The 16,717-nt window shown below is 50.1% G+C and overlaps 1 protein-coding gene across 2 annotated transcripts in view; it reads left to right on the top strand.

Annotated features, from left to right (window-relative positions):
- LOC141951730 (BPI fold-containing family B member 4-like) overlaps nt 1-16,717 on the top strand; it is a 43,411-nt gene that overhangs the window by 13,351 nt on the left and 13,343 nt on the right. Inside the window, exons 5-11 of one of the 2 annotated variants that reach the window (XM_074888333.1) lie at nt 254-435; nt 11,720-11,904; nt 12,669-12,786; nt 12,906-13,046; nt 14,650-14,750; nt 16,369-16,387; nt 16,534-16,572. The gene's annotated coding sequence lies outside the window, so the exon portion shown is untranslated. The other variant, XM_074888334.1, reaches the window with a different exon arrangement.

The following is a 16,717-nucleotide window of genomic DNA, read 5'->3' as shown; positions in this document are numbered from 1 at the left end:
TCACCTCCCCTAAGAGGAGAAGTGAGACAATGACACAGTTTAGATGCTCTTCCACAGTTACAGGTCAGCATCCAGAGCGTTAGTCCTGACGGCAGGGCTTTTCTCCACAGCTTGTGAAGACTCAACAAATACCCTTTTTGAGTCTGAAATGAGCAAATTCACACTCCCAGAATTAAAGGTGGATTCAATAGCTGTCAGAGGATGAGTGGCAAATAGAATAAAGGCTTCTGCCTGATTCTTTGTCTTCTGACAGGGTCTCGAGGCCCAGCTGCAGACTGAGGTGTGGGCAGCGAATGCTGCGGGCAGCGTGGCAGAACTGGTGACTGCAGGAGGAACTTCAGTGAGAAGTGAAGGTGTTGAGTTCACAGTTTGTACATCATGAATGTTACAATTCTTCCAGTCAAGGCCAAGTGTGTCCTTGGAGCTGGGGTCAAGGTGGGTTTTTTTGTCTGCTCTTCTTAGCATCTTTGGTACTTGGTGAGTTTTGGCTGTGGAGGCTCTAGTGGCATTTGCATTTCTTTCAGCAGTGTAAGAAAAGTATAATGAAGGCTTCTGCAAGGGCAAGAGGAGGGAGAAATGACATTTTTCATCAAGAGATTTTGCAGAAATCAAACACTATACTTAGGTCCCTTCTTGTTAAAATAATGTGGGGAGCCCCAAAAAGTGGTAGATGATGAAGAGCCAAGAAGGTTTCCTGAGGATACTGGATGCTGTTATCACTGTTCGGGTTCGTGTCGATCTCTCGGCAGCTCCCCGGCTCCTGGTGCCCGTGCCCAGGCGAAGGGGCAGTGAGAGGCCAGCAGAGACCCGTGCCCTGGTCTGGTTAGGGGTAGCCACGGTGCACGGGGGTGTCTGCTCGCAGCGGACTGAGAGCTTTGGGGTGTCGCAGCCACCGGAGAAGTACGTGTCCTCCCCTGCGGGGGTGCTTGGCAAGGGGCTCCTCTGCGGGGCTGTGCAGGGAGCGGGCGCCGGGGAGGGCAGCGCTGGGGCAGCTCTCGGGGGAAGCGGGTTTCAATCCTGCAGAGAGCAGCTCTCGGGAGCTGTGATGGTGCACAGCAGATACTCAGTGTGGCTTTGTCTCTGCGGGGGAAAAGCCCTTGTCCCTGGCGCAGTTGCTGTGGGGCTGGACCCCCATGTGCTGCTCCTGCCGGCCTCACCAGCAACGGTGTCAGGGGCTGTGCACATGATGCGAGTCTGGTAGATGTCAAAATAAGCCTGAGGCGAGCGCTGCTGATTTTTCCCACGCAGAAAAATCTGTGTGGGCCAGAGCCCTGTGCTAAGGCCTGTCAACGGCTCTTATTTTCTATCTACCACCTTGTTTTGGATTTATTTACAACAGAATTGCTGTTTGATCAAGTGCCTGGAGAAAGGTTTCCTCCGTGTCTCTGTGTATCACGGTGTCACCCACTGAGAATATTTTGATTTTAAATTCTTCTTGGCAGGTTCACCTCTGCCTCTGTGCCCAGGCAGTGACTTGCACAGATGCCAGCTCGCCACGATACTGTCCCACTGTTTGCTTCTCCACAGCCTTTCATTAGGTGTGAACCATTTTATATTTTAGACTAACTTAACAGCCATGTATTTTGCGAAGAGGCTTCGGCTCTACCCCTCCAGAGGGAGAAAATGCTCTTATTTGGGTAAATGCAGAGTTCCCACTGCGCTGCATGGACCGTGTGGCCCTGCAGAGGTGAAGGCTGGCCTCCAGTCACTGCAGCCCATGCCGTGGCACGGGGACCTGGGGAGGGCTGGCCCTGGGGCCCTCAGCTGTGGTCTCCCTGGGTCCAGACCTTGCTCTCGGCAATGAGCCCTTGGAACCAGCCTTCGGGCTGGGGGTTTGACTGGCCTGGGGATGGGAAGCGAAGCGGCTGAGATTTGTTACTCCCTGTTCACGGGGGGGGGGGCGGGGGGGCGGAGGAGTAGGGTTCATCTGCTTGCCAAGACTGCCCTCTCCTGAGGCAGCAGCCTGGAGGCAGCACTGAAAAACATTAAATTGGGTTCAAATCATCTCCTGATGATCAGCTCTCTTATTTCTCTCAATTGCTTCTGTCTGATAATGGTTTGTTTTGTTTTCATAATAGTTTCATTTTGTCTGCAGCAATATTGATGCAATTGTGGAAGCCACATTAAGAAACAACATCCTGTTTGAGTTAAAAAACAAGGTACAGCTCATTTCTGAGTATGTTCCCTAGAGCCATGAGGAAGAGAAAAGGAATTTTTCTCACTCGGCTCCTCCAGGTGTAGACGTGGAGCATGTGCTTCATGAGACCCCCTTCTGCACACCCGCACTGCTGAAACGGGGCAGAACCTGGGTTTTTCTTCCTGGCCAGGGCTGCGCAGATGGGTCCCTGCTGGGAGCAGGGAGCTGTAGTTTTGTTACACCTCCAACCCTTCTGAGCAGCGCACGTTACCCTCCTGTGCCCTGTCTCTAGAGGAGATCTCTGCTCAGCCCTGCACTGCTAATGGATAACAGCAGCTCTGAAACAACGTGTGTGACAGCACGGGTGACATTCTGCCACCTCTGAAAGGAAAAACAATCCAGGCCTAGGCTTTTTCCCTGACTTAAGCTTAAATCTCTGAGCCTGGAATGGAAAAACATTCTCCTGTGTTTCAGACACCTCAAATACTTTCAAGCTGCTTCTCCATTGTACACAGGAGGTTTCTGCACCCTATAAATTGTAAGTGATGCTCCTTTTCAGTTCCTTTGTGCAGCTGATGGTGCTGATGGGGAGATGTCCGGTGTGTTCCCGTTCTGTCCAGGTGTTCGTTAGGGGCTGGGACGCTGTGGGCACCCCCAAGGCCACATCCCTGTGCCAGCTGCACACACACCCACCTGCACCCACCTCAGCACTCAGCGTGCCCTGGGAGTGCTTGGAACTGTCCAGAAAAGCTGCTCTAAACGTATGGAAAGGGAAAAACCTATGGAAAAGAGAAAGAAAAGTTCAGTGTCTTCTGATGTAGCTGTTTCCATCCAGACCTGTGAAGAGCTAACCGCAGCTGTCCTGAGGGCTTACAGGAAGTGTAGGCATGTAAAGGTTAGCTGGCATCCTAAACTCTCCCTATTTTCCCTTGAATCAGCTTTTGACTGATATTTCTGATTTGTTTTTTGTCTGTAAATTGCTGAATATTGACGTCTCTGTTTTCTTATTGATATATGAATTTATATTTAGATAACTTCTGTAGAGGTGGGCTGTATTTCAAGGTATATGCAGTTTTTAAAAGTTTATTGGAGTAGCTATGTTGACTGGGAGCTGAGCCTGCTTTTTTAAACTAGACTGAGGGGTTTTTTAAAAGAAACAAATATCTCTTATATATCCAGCAGACTTGTTTTGACACCTAATTAAGTTAATTTAGGTGGTTTAATATAGTTCAGCAGCAGCTCAAAATCATGGTCTTCCATCTGATCTGATATATTGATTCTACTGGTGTTTTGTCCATAAATCTTTTCCTGTTTCTGTGCAGCTGTAATTGCATTTGAGAAAGGGAAAATCATATGTGCTCAAGCCACCCAAAGTGCATAATTACTCCGCTGAAATACCTCAGGGGTAAGCATGAGCTGAGTGTTGTTTGGGAGACTGAAGTTTCACAACAGTTTTCTTGATAGTTTCTGCAACAAGCTGCGTGAAGAGCCCGGGGGTGGGGGGGAGGACGACAAGCCTGTGACAATGCCATGGGCCCCAAACAGCTTTGGGCTGGCTCCTGCCAACGAGGCAACAACGATGTGCAAAAGCCTTTCTAGCAGAAATGCTCTTCCTGCTAGATGGCAAGGGGTAGGATTTCAGCAGGTGTTCCTCTGACTGTCCTATGAGGTCATCTTTTGTTTTTCAGATCAACCTTCTTGGAGACCCCTTGGGAGCTTTTGTTCTGGAAATCAACTGTGAGTCCGCAGGGATGTCTCTTCCCTGACTTCTCATTAGTCAAAATCCAAATTATACAAGCCAAGAGGGGTGGTGGTGGTTTTGTTTGTTTGCTTTTCCCTTTTGGAGCAGTTCAAGTGTCTGTTCTTTGCTGGAGCTATTGCATATTCTACACGTGTTTAATTCTTAAAAGGCAAGCTGGGTATTGGGGATCTTGCGTATACACAACCCTCGGTTTGGCTCTGCCTGCACTGTTTACGTGCTAAAGCAGCGTGTGTATATATATTGTATGAAGATGTGGTTGTCTGGGGGGCTGAACAGTAAAATTCAAAAGCCCTGATGTTTCTGCATACACCTGACTGACTTAGGTTTGTTTATCTCCAGATGCATGCACCAAATCCATCTGTTCCTTCACATTGTAATAAGATAATTTTACTAAGAATTGAGTAAAGGCAGCGTGTTGTCACTGGAGTAATAATCCTGTATATTGTAAATGCACATAAACTTCTGCAAATACAGAAAAAACGTGTTAAATATCTGCACTGAACCTTTCTGGTACTTCCCTTTGTCCCCCATCCTGGGTCTAGTCAAACCTTAGTGGGGAGACTGGACAGGCCAAGGGTGTTGATCTTTTTTAATTCAGCATATGTCAAAGTCAGAAAAATCCCAGTGCTCGGGATCCCAGGACATTTGCTGCCCCTGCCCAGGTAACCCTCGGGCATACGGGGTGAGTCCCCTCTCCCCGCTCCTGGCAGCATCTCGGGGTGTAGTGGCTTTGCTCAACAGCATGTTTTTGGAAGTGTCCTGTCCAGCAGAAGCTGTGCAGAACCAGATACCCCTGAGGAGGCACTTCCTGTCCCTGAACGGTGGCCGGCCTGCTGTGCTGGCTGCCCACAGGGTTCCCGAGCAGGCTGTCGTGTCCTCGGAAGAGTGTCCTGAGCGTTGGGGCAGGACGTGGCTCACAGGACGCCCCTCCCTGCTGTCGCGTGCGCCCCTTTCCCCGCTGCCTCTGCTCCGCCTGTGAGTTCTACCCCTTGGGCAAGGGCGCAGGAATACACAGACTCGTGCCCCTGCAATACTGGAGACTCTTCTGGAAAGGCTCATTTCCTATGGGCTGTAAATCAGCCGCCGGGGAGATGGAGCCGCTGTGATTTACGTGGGCAGCGGAGGGCAGGTCGCGCTGGCCGCGCTCCTCTGCAGCCCGGTGCTGGGCTGGCGCAGGACCAGCCAGGCTCAGAAGTGTTTGCTTGCATTTACGTGGGCCTTGAAAGGCTTCTTAAATTGTATGAAGTTAATACAATGGAAAATGGATTTTTCCTGCCCACCTAAGCAAGCCTTTAGTGATTAATGCTGTAAAGTAAAAACAGCAGCAACAAATTCAGTTTTATAATGTGCTGTGGATTCCAGGTCTATGAAAAATGCGTGCTTTGTAAAAGACATTTTTCCTCCTCCTAGTACTCTCTCGAAAAATATCTTATCTCCGTAAAATCCCCTTGTCTGCGTAGCTGCATTTTGATGCTAATGAGATTCATAGCTTCGTAATTCTTTGTCTCTCTTCTTGCACTGGTACAAGGCTAAACTATTGCAGAGTAGGTATGTTCTACTAGAGACGAACTTAGAAGAAGAGAGGATTCACTCTTTGGTTGTGAAATTAGTTGAGCTTTTTTTATCTGTTGTTCTCCTAGAGATGTATTGTGTGCCATAACTACCACAAGAAAAAGGAAATCCTGAGGTACAGGATGAGTTGCTTGCTGTTGTCTCTCTGACGCTGAACAGTAAAGAGAAAGACCCTCATGTGCTGAAGATATTTTCCTTCACGTAATTCTTTATTCTAAAACTTTAATTGCTTTTTGTTTAATGGCGGGAAAAACTCCTGTGTGTGCTTTTGAGTTACAGCTAAGGAAGCATAGAGGATCCAAACAAACAGTCTTCTTGTTAAAAATACGTTCTGCTGAAAGTGCTGCTCTCCAAACCAGTGTCATTATGTGCTTCCAGGGAAAGTTTGGGGCATGGACTGTTGCTCCTGCTTTCCTTTGGTTGCTCTGCATAAATGGCTGTACTTCACCAGCACCTTCCTTGTCATCTTTTGCCCCATAACAGGAATTTGTTATTCTCCAGGGAGGGAGTGAGCGGCTGCACTTTACACACAGACCAGGAGAAGCAGAGTGTGCAGAGGCAGCAGATGTGCTGCAGGGTAGCAGAAGGGTTTCCTGCCACCCCTCCACGCAGCAGAGCTGCGCAGATGCCCCCTGAGCCTTTCCTTGGTGTGAGATCAAGCCCAGCAAATGCGTGTCAGAACGTGACGGGAGGCTGCCGGGGAGCCTGCCTGGGCAGCCGGTGGTTCTGCAGGGCTAGTGGTGGCCCCCACACCTCTCTCCCTTTTCTGTGGACAGGAAATAGCTGCAAAACCTCCCTCCCATCTTTCAAAAAGTAGATGAGATGGACTTTCTACAGAGGCAGGGTAGGCCCTCCTGAGAGGGGTCTGTAAGCTCCCCGTGAAGCAGGAGCGGGGCGGTGGGGGCCAGCAGGTCTGGGCAGCGAGTGCCCGCAAGGCCTCGTGCCAGCGGGCGTAGGTGTGGGGAGCGGGCAGGGGAAGGCAGCCAGTGACCCAACCGGCCCCCCCGAGCCCTGCAGCCAGGCTTTCTGGGGGCGACGTCCACCCTCGTCAGAGCCTGCAAGAGGCAGTCGTGCCCTTTGCCGTTTCCCCTGAGCAGAGCACGAGCGAGCAGGGACTCCCAGCCTGCGCGGGCTCTGGCTTCGTGGCTTCCTCGGTGGGAAGGTGAACTGCCACCTCAGCCTGGCCGGTCCCTGCCCCGCTCTCGTACGGCTCTTGGGCTCAGCGCTGGTCCTAACTGGCCTGCTTGGCCCAGCTTCCACTTTACCCCTCGTCCACTGGGCTGACTGTAAAACGAAGGGTTTTCTTTGAACAAGAGGTTTCAGAGGCTGTTCCTGACTGCAGCAAAGCACGCTGCTACTCAGCAGTAAGGGCACAGAGTCAGGATATCCTTCCTGCTCCTGAACTATCCAGAAATTGCAGATACGGATTATGAGACTTGAATGCTGCACTACTTATGATGTGTGTTCAGTCACCTAAATCACGTTGGCAGCGTTTGAGCTTTGCCTGGGTAATTGATTCAAATGTAAATTGAATGAATAAATCCTTTACAGCTAAAATATGCCCCCTTTTTATCTTGATTCTTTTTTGTTGAATGGCATGGAAAATAGGTAGTTATAATCTCATAAATAGATATTTGACTACCTTTGTAGGAGAGCAGGTAAAATGAGGTTTGTATGGTCTGTTTTGAAATGCTTTACTGTTTTGTTTATTGAATTACTAACCTGTTCATAGCTTGGCTTCTGTACTTCTGGTCAATAATCTGCTTGTGGAAATGTTTGTGCCACTCTTCAATGGCAAGGCCAGGTGGCTATTTATTTCTTTAAGTGCACATTAGTCGAGGGCAAAGTATCAGAGAAATTTATTTTTCCTTTTTAATACCCATGGAGTGGATATTGTGGTGAATGTGTACCATGCTGGCATCAAAAGTTCCTTTGGTTTGGGAATCTGCTCAGAGGGACTCAAACTGGCATCAGGACAAGCTTTTCTGAACATTTTGTGAACGTTTTAAGCTATTTTTTCCTTCAGGCTGCCCACACGTTTCATTAGAGACAGGGTTCACATGCCAGCTACAAGCCAACAAAAGACTGTCGTTTGAGCTTCCCTCCCAGCCTGGTTGTGTTTAATCAGCAGAGCTGCAGATGGTGATTCTTGGAGCCGGTGTCTCTTCAGCGTGGTCCGGCGGGCCCCTCGCTCCCTCATCCCTGGCAGTTCAGGGACGGCGTTTCTACTCCGGGAGCAAACATCCCGCCAGTGCATGGAACCAGGTGCTTGGCATTCCTCGGGCTATAAATATTTGGGCATTTTTCATGTCTTGGGGCAGGAATCCCAGCACTGCGTACGCCGGGCACTTGCTGCCTTGTCAGGATTTTGCTCTGCCCTCGTCAGCTTTTCCCTTTGCTCTGGCATTAAAATAATTAAAATACCCTGAACGGATCATCTCTGTCCGTTCGGGACTGTCACTTCTTGCTGACAGCTATTGTGGTCAGGTCCTTCGGAGTGAGGTACTGGCATCTGCAGCACGGGAGAGAACACCCCTCTGCCCCCCTTGCGGTTTTGCTCTCAGAGTCTCTGGGAGTCAGGGTTGGAGCCCACTGGAGTGTAACATCCTTGAAACGTGTTACCGGTCACCGCGATGCTTCCCTGTGTCCTCGGTGTCTGTGTGAATGTCCAGACCTCTTTTGAATCTAATTAACTTCTTGGCTTCGGAGATGTCCTTTGGCAGAATATCCCATATTTTTGTTGCCAATGTCAAAACACATTTCCTCCTGCCAGTTCTCCAAAAGCCCCAAATCCCTGCTTTAGCTGCTTATGCCACGGTCCTGTTTGCTGGAGGTCTTGTGCTTATGTGGTTTCTTTTTCTTTGTTTTACTTCTGCCTCTGCTTGTCTCAGCACAGTGCCAGGGGCTGGTTGTTCTGGGGCCACTGGTGCAGCAGTGCCGGGTACTGGGTACGTGATGGGATCGTACCCCAGTGCGACGGCAGTGCTGGGAGGCGCTGCCTGTGCCGCTTCTAAAACCGGTGAGGTCCATCTCCCACTGGTGTCCTGGAGGCACCTGTGTGCCTTCCACCACCCGCTGTTCCCTTGGCTCCTTGCTGGACAGAAAGGGATTGAATTGCTTCTGCATTTGTGTAACAAGAGGCTTGTTTGTGCCCTGTGTTGTTGCTGCCAGCCGTTGAGCATCAATATTTATGGATTTTGTTATACAGCTTCTTCAATGTGTAGTGTTGTTTATAGGGGGAAAAATTGCAAATAAAATGGTTCATGCCCAAACTCGCCACTATCCAGAATCTGAATTTCTCTCTCCCTATCTCTGTGCTGGGCTGTTATGAATAGGAGATTTTTGTGACTGGCTTCAGAGCCCGACTTCGGCTATTTAGAAAACATCCATTCAATAAATCATATGGGGAGCAGCTGCCGCTCTCTGCTGAGCCAAGGCACATCAGATAAAATATTGCTCATTTATTTGGTTTGGTAGAAATAAAGTTGCTGTAGTGGAACATCATTACAGGCTGTTCTTAATTCACCTCAGGGCTATTCCTAATAGCAGCACACAATTCTCCTGTGACAGTCTGAGTGAATGAGATGGGTGTTTTGATGTCAAGCTGAATGTAAGAAAGGTTTTAGGAATCAAAGCTTTGAAAGAGAAATAACTACTGTTTGTGCTGTGATACTGGAAGAGGTCCCTGTTTTATTATTAACACTATAGCTATTGAAAGTCCTGACACTTGTTCCTTGGGGATTTGAAGCAATTCAAGCTGTGAAATACTGTTTCAGCTCAGCCTTTTACAAGCCACTGCGTGTTGGTAAAGCCGACGGTGGCCTTGATAGCTGGTGGAGGCACCCAGGGCTGGCATTCAGTTGATAATACTGGTTTGTTTTTTTCAGCTGTGTGGCAACAGGAAACCTGCTTCTGCCCAGCTCTTGGCTTACAGCAGACAGCTGCTTCTGTCCAGGCAGAATGGTTTATGAAAAGCTGTCCAAAGCATTTGAGTTTAGGCTCACTGCTTTGCACAGATGTCAGCAGCATAATATTCAGCAGTGGGGCCATGGCATCTGTAGGCATGTCATCTGCTGATCTGAAAAGATGCTCGAGGCTGTTGCTTTAAAAAGTAAAAAAAAAAGGGTGAAGGGGTAGGAAGACAGTGTGTTGCAGTGTAGGACTGAGTGCACATTTCCTTTGACAAGGAACAGGCATCTAATCAGGATCCTGCTTTTCTCCTTAGAAAATTAAGTCTCAAAATGTCTTATCTCCTCCTTGCATCACGGCTCAGCGAAAACAAATGAGAGAATTGTGTGGGTCTGAAGCTGTTGCCGTATCGCAGGCAAGACAGCCAAGCGCTGTGATTTTGTTTCCTGCGTTATGTCTTTAATGTCCGGTCACCTGTGCGAGGCAGCAGGCGTTTCCCCGTCATTGTGGGCGTGGAGAAGGGAGCCGTGTAGCCTGCTCTGCCACAGCAGCAGTTCTTTGCCCTTGCTTGTCTTAATTATTCTCTATAAAACAGAGGTAACTGGCGGAAAATGTATAGTTGCTCCAGCTTCCAGAAAGCAGCTTGTGTCGCTGAGAGCGGTAGAGCTAACAATGCAACAGCAGCACCTGGATTCCTCCGTGCTGAATTGCATTTTGGTTGACAAAACAGCTGCTCTTTGTTGCAGCTGCTGGCGGGTGCAGCGAAGGCAGCGCCTGACCCCGAGCTCCCGCGTGTCCCATCACAAGCGGCGGCTGCGAGGGGCGCGGTGTCGCAGGCGCGCGGGGATGTCGGTGCGGGTGACACGATGCTCCTGGTTCCTGGGCAGAAAGGAACAACGGGAGAAAATGATTTACAAGTCGCTGCTCTTACCAGCGTGTGGGCCTGAAGAGCGCGGCCGTGCTTCCCGTGAGCAATATTGCTGAGGCCTGTGGTCGTGTTAAACGCGGCCCCTCTCCTGACAGCCCAGATAGCCCCTGCCTAGCAATAACTTCTGCTGAAGAAGAAGGAGGAATTGTTTGCTGAAATAGCAAAGACCAGGGAGCAGAGCTGTCTTGCTAACTGCTAGAGATGACCTTGATTCTATGTGCGAGAGCTGCGAAGTATCATCATTCAATGAGAATATTTATTCTGAGCTGCGCGGCACAAGCTCAGAGAACCTCAAGACCTCATTTTCATCTGAGTAATTTTATGTGGCAAATAGAAAAGTCAATTTTTTTATTCAGACTCTCTGCTCCAAGTAAACCTCCAGAGTGCTCATCTCCTGTACATAAAAGTTTCTCAAAATACTAGTGATAAAGCTGTTTAGTTCAGCTGTATTTCCATGCTATCGGTGACTTTGTTAAACAGCAGTTCCCTGCAGACACTGTAGCTTTGATGCTACTTGGTGTATGGCACATTAAAAATCCTTAACTTGGTTTCTAAAGTCTCACTAAAAACCCTTCTGGGACTTTGATGTTGAGAAGATTCCACTCAAAGTACCCAAACTCTCTGAAGCTTGCCCGGCCTTATCTCGGAGGCAGACCAGCGAGTGGTTGCCTCGGGCAATAAAATATCAGTGGCAGCAAAAATGTGTAGTGATTATTTATGGTCTGAGCATCTGCAGTCAGGAGAGGCTGCTGGAAATTACCAGAGCCTGGTGATGCCTTGAAGAATCCGGTTCTTCATTTCAGAGACAATACTACCGGCTGCGTGCTGCGGTTCAGCCGTTCCGTGGTGATCCAGCTGGAACGCTGCCGCGGGGCTCCCGGGAACGTCACGCACAAATTCCGGTTGTAAGCGTCTGTGCCCCCGAATGTTTACAAAGGGTGTCTCTTGCTAAATGATAGGATGCTAAAAGCAACCGTGGATCCTTATTTAGGTTTTAATTAGATGGTAGCGAGTTTTTAACCGTGACACCCCTTTTCCTCTGTGCTCTCCGGTGGAGCCGTGGGGCCGCTCGCTCGCGGGGCCGGGGTGGGTGAGAGGTGCCGTTGCTCTGGCTGTGGAGCTCGTTAGTGGATGTTGTTAATGGATCCATCTGGGCTGTTCCAACATTAACAAAGTCTTGGTTTTACTGTGCGAGTGAGTGAAATTGGCCTTGAACCAAATTTTTTTTCTCAAGTTCACTCTCTGCTGTGAAATACTGGGGCCTGGTGTGTCGCTCCACTGTGCTGAATTTGTTTTCTGGGCTGGTACTTCGTTCTTCGCAGTGTCACATACGCATCAAATTGTTTTTCAGAGTTAAAGGGGAATTAAATGATCTCTCACATTTTTGTCTATATTGCATTTTTGTGCCCAGGAATCAATTCGACCCCACTGTGAATTCCTTTAGAAGAGCATTATCCCGTGCGTGTCTTGGAAACGATTTCCTGCAGAACATCCCCCACCATTTTCCATCCTGCTCCAGCTCTGACAGGGGAACACCGGCGCTTCAGCCCCGCGTTCGGCGGCCTCGGGCTTCAGCCTGCACCCGCCCTGATCTTGGTGCGTGGCTCACAAGGCTGGGGGGAGGCGGGGGGGTCCCTGTCCCCGGGGTGGGGTGTGCGTGAGGGTCCCTGTCTCTGGGAGGGGTCTCTGGCCCCAGGGAGGGGGTGTGTGTGGGGGGGTCCTTGTCCCTGGAGTTGGGGGTGTGGGGGGGGTCCCTGTCTCTGGGAGGGGTCTCTGGCCCCAGGGTGGCCCCAGAGTGTGGGGGGGTTCCCTGTCCCCGGGGTGGAAGTTTTGGGGGGGGGGGGGGGGGGTGTGTCTCTGTCCCGGGGAGGGGAGGTGTGGGAGGGTCCCTGTCCCCCGGGGGTGTGTGTGGTTGGGAGGGTCCCTGTCCCCCGGGGGTGTGTGTGGTTGGGAGGGGTCCCTGTCCCCGGAGCCGCCCGCAGGGGGCGGTACAAGCCCAGCCGCGCCCCGGCCCGAGCGGAGCCGCCAGCGGAGCTCGTGTGCCGCAGGTTCGAGCCCCGCCGGGCCCCGGCTGCTGCGGCCGCCGCAGCCCCGCGCTGGGTGTGCATCGGGCCATTTTCCTGCTCCCGGCGCGTCCCCGGGAGCTTCTCCTTGGTGCTGGTGCTCGCTGCGGTGCGTGAGTCTGTCAGCAGCGAGGGCAGCTTGCTCCCACGGTGCAAGGTGTGGGCAGTGCTGGGTCAGCTGCCCGCTCCCAGCACTTGCCGGTATCATGGCGTGAGGAAACGCGGCTGCTTCTCGCTCCCATTCACTTGTTTCCCCCCTCTGAGAGCTGAGGTCCTCGCCCGTTTTATTTGCATCAGAATTGCTCTGCAGTCTGGAAGCGGAGGAGCCGAGGGAAGATGCCTGTGGGATCTGTAACGTCTCCCCGGAGCGTAGGAGCCAGACGGGTACTTGGAATTCCCCGCTCCAGTTGTGGGTGTGAGTTGGGGTACTGAGCCTCACAGCCACCCGCCCCGCGGACGTGACCCTACTCTTCACTCTCTCCAGCCTGCTCCGGGTTTTAGCTCCTCTAATGCCTCTTTGTCTCCTCCTTTCAGACTCACACGGGTGTTTTGAGGCTTCTGCCCTGAGCCAGGATCCACGTACGGACTGACACTGGCCGGACCGTGGAAGGGAAATAGCATATGGGGCTGTTAGACTTCAGTCCTACTCGTCAGAATAATTAATTCATTAGCGAGGTTTGTTTAACATGAGCTCACGCTCTTGTTTCAGCTGCAGTTTCTTTAGAGCAGTTGGTATCTTCCTAGAAATAAGCATTTATTTACATAATGCTGACTCCAAACCCCTGACTACTTGTAGGGGCTGTAATTTATCCCCTGAGGAATGTCTGGACAAAGCACGGCACTAATTCTGCCACCTGTGCTGATGATGTGTCCAAAGGGACCATGTCAAGTCTCTATTAAAGCTGAGAATAAGACAGAAAGCCTAAAATCTTTACTTACGGAAGATGTATGTGTGTAATATAAGACTGCTGCTAATTCTTCCCAGGGATTAATAGAGACAATCAAGGACAATTTCACTCGATATTGCCTTTCTTTTTGTAAAGCAAAGCTTCCCCAAACCTGAGGCAAGGCAGAAACATGGCGCTGAGTCTGTGTTGCTCTCCTTCAGTCAAATAGAAATAGCTGTCTTTATTTAAAAAGTCTCTGTTGGCACCACGGTACTGACACTTTCTGAGACAATGCAATGGACAGAAATCCATTTTCCAGGCTGGAAGGAAGGAAAAAAATAAATTGGCAGAATGAAGAGTGAGGAGGAATTGAGGCGTTTACAACACTCGCAGCACAAGTGATTGGAAGTGATGGGAAGAAGGCAGGAAGGGGATTCATTCGTCTAAAACACAGGGCTAGATTTGACTTTAAGGTGGGCGCTGCATCGCTGAGAAAGCCACCCTGCCACGTCTCTGCTGGGGCCTGGGCCCGGGCGGGGATGCCAGGGCAGCTCGGCTGCCTGCAGACGCAGGGGGGTGGTCCTGGCGTGGGGCACCGAGCCCGTGCGCCCCCGTGGCCTTTCGCTGGGGGCTCCGGGCTGCCCCGTGGGAAGGTCACGGCCTCTTCCGCTGACCTGAGCGGGCCTTGGAACATGGGGTGATGTGGGGCGAGCGGCCCAGCCTGGCTCGTGTGGGGCCAGGTGGGAAAGGATGCTCTGGGGAACACGCCAGACCTGAAAAAGTCAAGATGCAGGATTTCCACCCAGAAAGGTGCTCAGGGTGGCGCTTTGACTTCAACGTGGTCTCTGTGGGCTGATGACAGGCACCGACAAGACCTTGCAGAGCTGGGTGACACCAAGGCCTGCCCGCAGCGGCTGGGGGAGGCTTTGCTGAGCCGTTCCCCCTGCAACCCCTGTGGCTGCTGCTGCTCCAGCCCTGCCTCGTGCAGCTCTGGCCTCCTGCTGCGGCCCGAAGTCATTGTCTGCAAAAGTGCCTCTGTTTTTGCACTGCAACTTGTCACGGTGCATCTGGCAAATGAAATTTGTCCCCTTTTTTGTGGCCGGTAACATTTCGCTCGCTTTACTTCAGTTCACATCTTGGAAGCAGAAAGGTTCCTGTCTATAAAATTCCTGGAGACATTGATTTGTTGTTATCTCATGGCACCGATTCGACTCGGCTTCGCTGTTTGTGCTCGGCATTGCGGATGCCTCCAGAAATCAATGCTGCCCTTCTCGCTCCTTTTGACAGGCGGCTCCTTAGAGCTGCTGCTGGGAGTCTTGTGTTATTCTCTGTTTTTCCTGCCTGTGCTCTCGTCGTGGCCCTTCCCTGAGATTATGTTTCTGTTTCTCGAGTTCCCTATGTAGGAAACTGCACGGGTGAGCGATCAGACACAAGGAAATCTGGAAAGGATTCTTCTGACGTCTGCCCACGCACAACATGCCACAAGTCCCCGGTACGTGCGCTAAGCAGGAGGCCTGGGTCAGTGCGAGCCTGGGATCAATTTGGCAAGGCTCACTGTTGTTATAACGAGTGATTGGTGTTAATTAAGCTGCTCTGCCCTTGTGGGCTGCTGACAATGGAAGCTGCTAAACCAACTGTAAATCTGGCTGTGGGGATTGTGGGTTTCTGACAATCCTCGGCTGAAGTCCAGTCCCAAAACTTGAGGAGGGTTTGATTCCTTCAGTTGTTACTAAAACCCTCCAGCTGCTTTCCAGGAGATTTTAGTTCATGCTTTGAAAAATCCTGTTGCTAGAAATTAGCTTTTGAGCTTGGCTCTGGGAGGATTCATCCGGGTGACTGTACAAAGACAGATGCTTCGCTAATGCAGCATTTCTGGTCAGCATAATTCAGCGTGTTACCCTGCACTGGGAGCTCAGAGAGAGGTTCCCTCCTTCTGCTTCCCTGAGCAATTTCATAAACGGGAGTGGAAGATGATCTCCCCTGAGCAAGGCTGCTTGCAGTGAGGCAGGATGAATACAGCACCTAAGGACATTCTCCAGTCTCTGGACTGAACTGCCACTGACCAACGCGCTGGCCGAGGGGACAGACCTACCACAGGGCAAATCCGACTGTTCCCATCGTCGTATTCCCCAGTAAAGTGCCAGGAGGGGAAAACAGTTCATGAAGCTGAACTTCAGGTCTTGGGAAACCAGGCTGGAAGTTACAGCTCAGGTGTAATCAGTCTTTAAAACTCATTTAATTTTTCCCTTTCCTTTTCCAGTTTTTGTCCTAGCAGCCTCATTTAGTTTGAGGTTTGCTGTGTCATTTTCCTACCTGAGTGCTTTCTCCTTTCTCCTGAGCTGGCTGCTGTTTGTTGACACCAGGGAAGTTACTTTCTGTCGCCATTTGAGCTGAGCAGTTTCATTAACGTTCACAGCATCCATTTGGAAGCAGTCACTCACTCCGAGGAAGTGTCCCTGCAGGACAGCAGCCTGAATATTTGTACGAGGCAGCTCCATCACAGGCTGCAATTCGTGCTAGCAGGTGTAGGTTTTTCACCTTGAGAGATGGGGGTTCAGTTTATGTGTATCCTTAATAAGGAGTTACTATTTGCCCATTAAAGAAGTTTTACAGGCTAAGGTTATTCTTCTTTTTCTTTTTTTTTATTTGCCCCATAAAAATGAAGAAATTTTGTGTTTCTGTAGCCTGCAAACCTCTGGAATGTCTCAAACCCACCATTTGTCATAAAAAGGTGGGAAAATTCTGATTTTTTTCTTTTGGTCTTTAATGTTGCTCAACATTTTAGTTTGAGATGTATGTAATTCTCCTAAGTTTTTCCCAGGCTTCTATGACTCTGAGTATTAGAGAAAAAATATCACTGAATTTAATAATATTTAATAAATTATAATATTTATTTAGTATTACTCTTCTGAACTCCCTGTTGCTCTTTAAGCTGCCATCTTTCTGAGCCACAAGCTCGGGGAATGCCAGAGGCTGCTCTAGAGCTTCTTTCCTCTGCGGGCGTTAGTCTTTCCATAAGCCCTTCCACTTTCTGGCATTTGTGTTGTGATAATCTCTTCTAGCATTTCTTGCAATGCTTCATTTTAATATATATTCCCATGTCACTGCAGAACTGAATTCAGCCTCCTGGTAAGTGATATCTAAATCATTGCTGCAAGGAGAGAATGAAATATAGGTGCGTGAGAGGAGGCAAAGGATATGACTGAATAAGAAAAACTCGCACAGCAAGAAAAAATATCTACAGTGGCGTGTGAAATGTGCTGCTTCCCGTACAGCTTCTGCTCGCTGCTGCTGGTACAACGTGTGTGTGTCAGGTACGAACACGGGTACCTGCCTCTCGCCATTTAACTGCGACATTATCTGATCTGAGCGTGCCCTCGTGCTGTGCATATGCAACCACCCGGGTGTTTGTTGCACACACAGTGGCACGTCTGAAACCATTTGGAAATTGACTTTTGT

The sequence above is a fragment of the Strix uralensis genome, chromosome 18, assembly GCF_047716275.1.
Source record: "Strix uralensis isolate ZFMK-TIS-50842 chromosome 18, bStrUra1, whole genome shotgun sequence".
In the NCBI taxonomy this organism is placed as follows: Eukaryota; Metazoa; Chordata; class Aves; order Strigiformes; family Strigidae; genus Strix; species Strix uralensis.
Note: the sequence above shows the minus strand (reverse complement) of the source record. Positions and strands in the feature narration are given on the sequence as shown.